This window comes from Triticum dicoccoides, chromosome 2A (genome assembly GCF_002162155.2).
Source record: "Triticum dicoccoides isolate Atlit2015 ecotype Zavitan chromosome 2A, WEW_v2.0, whole genome shotgun sequence".
Classification (NCBI taxonomy): domain Eukaryota; kingdom Viridiplantae; phylum Streptophyta; class Magnoliopsida; order Poales; family Poaceae; genus Triticum; species Triticum dicoccoides.
The window spans coordinates 618178499-618187764 of NC_041382.1; positions in this window are offsets into that span (position 1 = coordinate 618178499).

Genomic DNA, 9266 nt, shown 5'->3' on the forward strand with positions numbered 1-9266 from the left:
GCAAGGGCGGTGTGCGAGCTTGGGGCGCTCGAAGCTGGCGGGGGAGACGAAGCAAGGGGGATGCCCCTCGGGAGGCCCCCCGGCCTTGGTGGAAGGAACCCTGGCGAACCATTGTTAGGAAGGGAGCGGTGCACAAGGAATGACAGAGACAAGGTACTTACTCATCAATGGTGATGTACTTCCTCTGCTTCAACGGCCCGAAGGTGCCACGACTGCAGCTTGGGGATCTCTTCCTCTTGCGGAGCTCCTCGAAGTCCACGCGAAGCTAGCCGAAGCGTTGGATGTGGCGACCATCGTGGGGTGCGACTGGAGTAGCACCCAAGGAGACCGCCTCAGGAGCGCTAAGCTGGGGGAAGCTATTGGGCTCCGCCTCGCGACGACCTGACGAGTCTTCAGGAGCTTCGACCTCAGAAGCAGCGGACTGAGTCGCCCCTGCGGCTGCCGCCCCAATGTGGGGATCACGGGTTCCCGAGGATGATGCCTCGGGATCCTCAGGCAGCATCGACACATCGGCACCCACGCCCCCGGCCTCCGACGGTACTTGCCTCCCAGCGTCCACTCTTGGGGCAAGATCGGGGCTGGTGGCAGGGAGAGGAACCACGATGATGGGGTTCTCACGGGGCCCCACGAGGCCGACTGGACGCAACCCCCACTCATCGAAGGAGGGCATCTACTCCATGAATGTCACCTTATTCAAGCAGCGGTACAGAAGGCAACTCTTTCTTGGCATGTTGTCTGGCAACGGGACACCCGTCAGGACCTCGAGCACCGTTCGTCACGCCTCAAGGGGGAGCCCGGACTCCTGAAGTCTCATGTGGTCCTTGCTCTTGAACAAGGCCCACATCGGTCGAGAGTGGCGCTGAAGCAGAGCAATTCGGTGCCGGACGAACTCCTTCGCCACCATAGGTGCAATCACGTCAAGGTCTTTGAGCCTCTTCAGCCTGAGCCAGATGGGGACAAGGTGCGAATCGGCGAGCCTTTGGTGGCACCAACCGAAGTTAGGAATGGCGAGCGCCGACACAGAAGAGAGCAGGGGGTTGAGCACTCCGACATCAACAAATACCCACCGTGTCCGAAACTCGCTCATGGATGGTGGGAGCTCGAAGTCAATCCCTGCGCCAGTCGTCGCCGCCACAGCCTAAAAGCTCAGGCATCCTGAGCTCTGCCGGGGATCAATCAAGTGCAACGAGAAGAAGTGGCGGAGAAGGGCCACGGAAGGAGCAATGCCTACCATTGCCTCGTAAACAAAGGCGAAACGGCGAGAAGGGTCACGGATTGGGGATCAAGGTGCAGCATGTGGATCTGATAATGGGCAAGCACTGCGTTGAAGAAGGCGGAGAAAGGAGGAACCAAGCCAGCCCAATGGGCGTCGATGAAGAACGGGACCTCGGTGGCCGTCCGGTCGACACGAGCTCGAGACGCAGGCCAAGCCACCGTCCCTCCCCACTCATTGAAGCTAGAGGCGAGCATGGGGCGCACCTTGTCCATGGCCTCTTGGTTGAGCACCAGCGACCTGCCAACAGCGGGCTCAATGGCAGGAGGTAGTTCGGCAGAGGACAGGGGCTTCTTCCCTTTATCCGTCTGATCCGGCGCCATGGCTATGGGAGAGCGGAGCTCAGATCGGATTGGGAGAAGGGGCTGAACTTCAAGGGAGCGAAAGAATTGGGGGAATGCGCCGCAACAATGAGAGGGAAACCGTGTAGACCGCGGTGGCCGCCTAGCTAGGCGGGCACCAATGCTGCATGGGGAAGCGGAGACGCCCACGCCCAATCAACCGCCACACGTCAACCGAGGCCGCAGGATGATGGGGCCCGCGGCGCTCCACACTTGCCCTTTGGCTTCGCCTCGAAGCCAAGCCCAAGCGTGCCTTGGGCCCAGGGGCTACTGTCGGTGTTTTGGGAACGGGGGTCCCCAGACTTGCTTGCCTGCGGCCCATGGCGTGGCTCTGCGAGTGGGCCCGTACGGCCCATCATCACCAGCAAGGACTCAAGACCCTTGTGAGGGGCCAAGCCTTGCGAGGCGGACGACGCAAGACCTCCTCTGGAGCGACCTCACCAGGCTGGCTCGCAAGGGGCGGAGAGATCAAGGCGAGGCAAACCTCGCGAGGTTCTCATGACATGAGCCATGACGACCAAGGCCAGGCAAGCGCCGGGAAGGCGCCAGCATGCACAGTGTCCTTGTTTCCTCTTTGGTGCTAATGGGGCAAGCGCAGGCGAGGAGTTCTGAGGCATCAGGCAAAGGTTTCCATATAGGTGCAACGAGACCAAGACTGACGGTGTCCTGGACTAGGGGGTACTCAACATGTCATCTCCTGATCTGTTAGATTGGACCGAGGACCCCCATGGCCGTATACTCATGGGCCGGTTCGGACAGCTGCCGCATATATGGAAGATTCCACAAGACTTGGTGATCAAGACAAAGGACTCCTCCCCACCGGCGTATTCGGCTAGGACTCTTGTCATCCTAGGCCTCTGGTGCATTATATAAACCGAGGCCAGGCTAGTCGATAGATAATAGACAACAATCATACCATAGGCTAGCTTCTAGGGTTTAAGCCTCTACGATCTCATGGTAGATCAACTCTTGTAATACTCATATCATCAATATCAATCAAGCAGGACGTAGGGTATTACCTCCATCAAGAGGGCCCGAACCTGGGTAAATATCGTGTCCCCTGCCTCCTGTTACCATCGATCCTAGACGCACAGTTCGGGACCCCCTACCCAAGATCCGCCGGTTTTGACACCAACAAAGACCAGCAGGACAGCAAGACGGAGGTCACCGTGGAGCCTAAGACGGCGTCACCACCAGAGCCTTTGGCAGGCGAAGACTACTTTTGTCAGGATAAGTTGTACTAGTTGTCCCCTTTCAAATTGGCCGTTGTGGCATCCCTTCCTGCTCAATATTTGGGAAGAGGACCAGGGCCTCTATAAATAGGACTAGCCACCATGTTAGGAGGGAGAATCTTTTTGATCCTTACACTAGAGGAGAGACCTTCGATCCACACACCCCCAGTTCACCTAGCACAAGAACACCTCTCCTCAGGAGGCTGTTCTTCCCCTTGTACTGTTCATCCTCGGCCCAAGAGGCAATCCACCACCACCACACTAGAGTAGGGTATTACACCACAACGGTGGCCCGAACCCGTATAAATCTTGTGTCTCGTGTGTTGTGAGTTCGTGTGCCTAGCCTAGAGATTGCGAAGTATATGAGGGCGTGATCGGTAAGAGGGAGATCTTTGTGCACACCCCAGTGTTCGAACCTTAAGGGTTTTGCGGGAACCCGAAATCCGACAGAGGCAAACTTTAAAGGATTATGGTGCCATTTGTGACAAAGTGTCTCTTTGGTGTGACAATAAAAGTGCCATCAAGATTTCTCTCAACCATGTGCAACACTTCAAGACGAGGCATATTGAGATTCGGTATCACTTCATCCGGGATCACATTAAGCGAGGGGAGATCGAGCTCAACTATGTCAACACTCATGATAACCTTGCAGATATTTTCACGAAGCCCTTGGATGAATCAAGATTTCGCGAGTTAAGCCATGAGCTAAATATCATTGATTTGAGCAATGTGGCTTGAACCTTTGCACACCCCACCATACTCATCTTGATGTCTTGTTTAGGTGTAGGCATGGACATAGGGGGAGTGTTGTTCTCTCAATGAACTTTCCCTCCCCCCATTGTGCATAAATTGATTAACTCTTTCACATTCACCTGTAGATGGTAATTATGCTTCAAAGAAGAGTTTTGGTCATGGGCCCAAGGATAATTCTTCGCGGTGCCATCCCAATTGACTCAAACATAGGTGGTTCCGGCCACCGCCTTCTCCTTTCGAGAGGTTTTGGTTCATGTTTGGTCCTCTTTGTCCTTTTTGCCTTTGTTTTGGCCTTGTGTGTGTTTTAGTTGTGTCGTTTGTGCTCTTTTGCGTGTCTGGTTGCTCGAAGTGTGCATTGCAAAGGCCGTGTTTTTATGTCTTCTCAAAACTTGCACTTCCGTGGGTGTACGGTACTACCATGGCTAGCGAAGGTACTACCGCGGGAGGTGGCTGGCATCTGTGTGTGCGCAGCTGCAACCCCGGCACGGTACTACCGCTTCCACCATGGCAGTAATTTTTTACTGGAAGAGCGGTACTACCGTGATGACCCGCGGTACTACCACACTGTCACGAGCGCGTGGGGGTTAAGAGCGGGCAGGGGGAGTTCCAACTCCCCCATACCCATTCATCTCTTCCCCTCACTGTGTCTCTCCCTCTCCTGCCCAAGAACGGCGCCGGAGGACCTCGCCGGATCTCCTTCTCTGGCCACTCTCCTCGATTCCAACCGGTGGGATCAATCCCCACCTCGTCCTCTTGCCATGGACCCCGGTATCTCCCTTAGTCCCTCTCTCTTTGCCCCATTTTTGTGCTTCTAGGTTTTGGGAGATGCATGTGTAGTCCTTGTGATTTTTGTCTAAATCTTAGCAAGAGGAGATTTTAGGAGAGTGCTAGTGTAGTAAATATGCTATTTGGTGTGGTGCGACAGTGTAGTTTTGATCAACGGTAGTACCGATCTATATTTACGAATGTTTCTAGATTTGATCTTGCGAAGATCTGTTCCATGCGGTACTACCACTCCTCTGGAGCGATACTACCGTCTGGCGTGCGGAAGTAAAAAATTACTTCTTCTCTAAGTGTGGTACTACCGTGCCAACTCGGTGTAGTACTACCATGGCTAGAGCAGATGTAATTTTTTATGTCTGCATCCTGGCCCAGTACTACCGTTGAGTAACAAATTACTTTGTTTTGTCCATCAAATCTCATTTCCACATGTTTCCTTTGGTGTTGGCCTTGGTCTTTGCAATAATCCTTCTCGCTCTTCTCGTGTGTTTGTGTTGTGTGTCATAGGTGGTGGCTCCGGTTCCAATGCCAGGCGCTCGAATCCCAGCCATGACATGAGCTCCAAGCGGCTGCGCAACCAAGAAGCTCCTGAGGGATACAGTGCCCCACAACGCTATGTTAAGACCACAGCTAGCAAGTTCAAGGAGCCAAACATCGGCATGGATGAAATACCTCAAGCGGAGTTTTTGATTCGAAGGAAGCTCAACCCTTATGTCAGGCCTAGAGAGCTCTCAAGGGGAAATGACTTGTTCTGGACCAAGCAACAGAATCTCATCTACCTAGACGTGATCAAGGCCAAGCAGAACATCTATGTCCCAGTTCAGTGGATTGACATGGGACATCTGAAGAAGAACCAGGCATATTTTAGAGAGCCTCTGGATTTGGTGGAGCAGTTTGGTATTGAGGAGATCATCACTTTCCACCTTGACTTTGACCCGGAGCTTGTGGCTCAATTCTTTGCTTCTATCCACTTCCACACGGATGAGAAGCGGACCATGACTTGGATGAAAAATGGGAAGAGGATGACTGTTGAGTGGAAGGATTTCATGGAGCTGTTGCATGTTCGTGATGAATGGCTTGATGCTCCCGTTGGTGCCCGCCCACATGCCAACCCCGAGGATGCCAACAAGAGCAAGCTTCAACCTTTCTTGTTGAGAAGACCCGCCCCAGTGGCAAGAAGTCTTTTGTGCTGTACTCGTTTCTTGACATCATGCACCGGATCTTTCGCAACTCTCTGTTTCCTCACATAGGCGACAAGGACAAGACGCACTCCTATCTCGTGGACATGATGCTCATGTGTGAGGAAGCCCGTCGTCATCAACCTGAACCACTTGATATCTCTCACATCATGTGGAGTGAGCTTCAGTTTGCTGTGTTCCACCATAAGGTGCCCATCTATGGACCTTACTTGTTCCTCTTGATCTCGAAGGCTTGGGAGAATCTCTTTCCGAGTTCCTTGCTCCCAACTAGATTCACCATGAGCCCATTAAGCTGCGTCAGAAGAACAAGTGGGCTAACACCACTACCCGGGCTGAGGCCAAAGCTGCGATAAGGATGAGTTTGAGGAGGAGGAGGCTGAGGACAGTTCTGTGGGGTATTCACCTCCATCTACCGAGCCATCTTGGGCTAAGAAGCTCAAGGCCAAGATGAAGGCTCTGTTATGCATGCAGGCCAAGGGACAGTACAAAGCCCACGTTTCTAGAAGGAGAGTCACCAACGCGACAAGAGGATCTTAAGGAAGCTTGGCGAGGACGTCTTGAGCGGGTCAGAGAAGAACATCACCCCTGAGGCTGCCTGGATGGCGAAGCAAGGCTATCATTGGACTGAGTCAGATGGGCAGTCCATTCCTGCTGCTGAGACAGATGAGGAGATTGATGGGTGATCACATCAGTAGGAGCTACCACCTGTGTCGTAGGTGTCCTCTCTGCCTTTTTGGTGTCTCGATGCCAAAGGGGGAGAGAGTGTAGGATTTGCGAGTCTTGTGTCTTGTTGCTTTCGTTTCGTTGAACCTTCGTTGCTTTGGTTTGTTGGTTTGTGTTGGTGTGCGTGTGAGACAAGGAGACCTATCCTATCATATGGTGTGAGACATATGCCCTCAAGCTTATCTTATTGTCTAGTATGTTTAGTAGATTGTGAGCTTTTGATTATCTTGTGCCCTTTACTTCATGCTCACTTACTTTACCTTGCATCCATGCTTAGTGTCACTTATATTGTTGCAAGGATTGCCTTGTCTATAAAATATAGGGGGAGTGTTGATCCTAGCGTGTGTGCCATGTAGTCCAAAGCATATCTATAGAGTGCACACATCTAGGGGGAGCCTGTCTATATTTTATAGATGTTGGGTTTGCTTATGTTCATGTTATATCCTTATGTGCAAATCCCTTATTGTCATCTATCCACCAAAAAGGGGGAGATTGTAAGGGCATATTTCTCCCACTATGGTTTTGGTGATTGATGACAAGACATTCAGCGCCTCTCGGAGCCTATCAAAGATGGTGGTTCTCTACGTTTCTTTTCGGTGGATTTGAGTCGTAGGAAAGCAGTACTATTAAGAGGGGGTCCACTTCAAAAAGGTTAGGGTGGAATCATCACGTACACATCTGTTCCTTTGCACCACCTTTCCTTCGCTTCATTAGAGCACCGTCCGTTTATCCTTGTCGCTGCAAGATGAAGGCCTCCTAGTGCTATAGGTTCTATGGCGTGTGGTAGTACTGCTCAAGGGAGCAGTAGTACCGCAAGGGAATGCGGTAGTACCGCCCGGGCTTGCGGCAGTACCGCTCCTCGCGAGTGGTAGTACTGCTGCCTCTGGCCTAGAACGCTAGCGCGCGCGGAAGTAGGCACAGAAGTAATTTTTTACTTCCGCCCCTACGCGGTAGTACCGCTCCCTGCGAGCGGTAGTACCGTGCCAGATTTTCGCACGTCCCAAACTCAGCGGAAGTAGTCACGGACGAAATTTACTTAGTTCGTGCTTTTTCCCAACCCAGTTGAGCCCTGCCCTGCAGTAGTACTGCAGGGGCGCGCGGTAGCACCGCTCTTTTCCTAGTGCAACATGACCTCACCTATCTTCTACCGCACGAGCGGTAGTACCGCATCAAGGTGCGGTAGTACCATAGCGCCTTGCGGTAGTACCGCGTCTCGTAGGTTGAGTAGGTGGGTAACGGTTGGATCTTGTCCCCCACTATATAAAGGGGGTCTTCTTCCTCAAGAAGACTACCTCTTCCCTCCCCAAGCTCCATTGTTGCTCAAAGCTTCATTTTCCCCAATCTCTCTCCCTAGCCAATCAAACTTGTTGATTTTCTAGGGATTGGTTGAGAAGGCCCGGATCTACACTTCCACCAAGAGAAATTTGATTCCCCCCACTAATCCCTTGCGGATCTTATTACTCTTGGGTGTTTGAGCACCCTAGAAGGTTGAGGTCACCGCGGAGCCATATTCCATTGTGGTGAAGCTTCGTGGTGTCGTTGGGAGCCTCCGATTAAGTTGTGGAGATTGCCCCAACCTTATTTGTAAAGGTTCGGTCGCCACCTCCAAGGGCACCAATAGTGGAATCACGGTGTGAGGAGAATATGGTGGCCCTAGTGGCTTCCTGGGGAGCATTGTGCCTCCACGCCGCTTCAACAGAGACGTACTTTCTCTCGAAGGGAAGGAACTTCGGTAACACATCCTCGTCTCCATCGGCTCCACTTTTGGTTATCTCTTACCTTTACTTGTGCAAGCTTATATTGTGTTATATCCCTTGCTTGCTTGTGTGCTAGTTGTTGTTGCATCATATGTCAGAAATATGCCCTAGAGGCAATAATAAAAGCATTATTATTATATTTCCTTGTTCATGATAATTGTCTTTATTCATGCTATAATTGTGTTATCCGGAAATCGTAATACATGTGTGAATAACAGACACCAACATGTCCATAGTGAGCCTCTAGTTGACTAGCTCGTTGATCAACAGATAGTCATGGTTTCCTGACTATGGACACTGGATGTCATTGATAACGAGATCACATCATTGGGAGAATGATGTGATGGACAAGACCCAATCCTAAACATAGCACAAGATCGTATAGTTCGTTTGCTAGAGTTTTCCAGTGTCAAAGTATCTTTTCCTTAGACCATGAGATCGTGTAACTCCCGGATACTGTAGGAGTGCTTTGGGTATGCCAAACGTCACAACGTAACTGGGTGACTATAAAGGTAGACTACGGGTATCTCCGAAAGTGTCTGTTGGGTGACATGGATCAAGACTGGGATTTGTCACTCCGTATGACGGAGAGGTATCACTGGGCCCACTCGGTAATGCATCATCATAATGAGCTCAGAGTGACCAAGTGTCTGGTCATGGGATCATGCATTACGGTACGAGTAAAGTGACTTGCCGGTAACGAGGTTGAACGAGGTATTGGGATACCGACGATCGAATCTCGGGCAAGTAACATATCGATAGACAAAGGGAATGGCGTACGGGATTGATTGAATCCTCGACATCGTGGTTCATCCGATGAGATCATCGTGGAGCATGTGGGAGCCAACATGGGTATCCAGATCCCGCTGTTGGTTATTGACCGGAGAGTCGTCTCGGTCATGTCTGCTTGTCTCCCGAACCCGTAGGGTCTACACACTTAAGGTTCGGTGACGCTAGGGTTATGAAGATATGTATATGCAGAAACCCGAATGTTGTTCGGAGTCCCGGATGAGATCCCGGACGTCATGAGGAGTTCCGGAATGGTCCGGAGGTAAAGAATTATATATAGGAAGTGCTATTTCGGGCATCGGGACAAGTTTCGGGGTTATCGGTATTGTACCGGGACCACCGGAAGGGTCCCGGGGGTCCACCGGGTGGGGCCACCTGTCCCGGGGGGGCACATGGGCTGTAGGGGGTGCGCCTTGGCC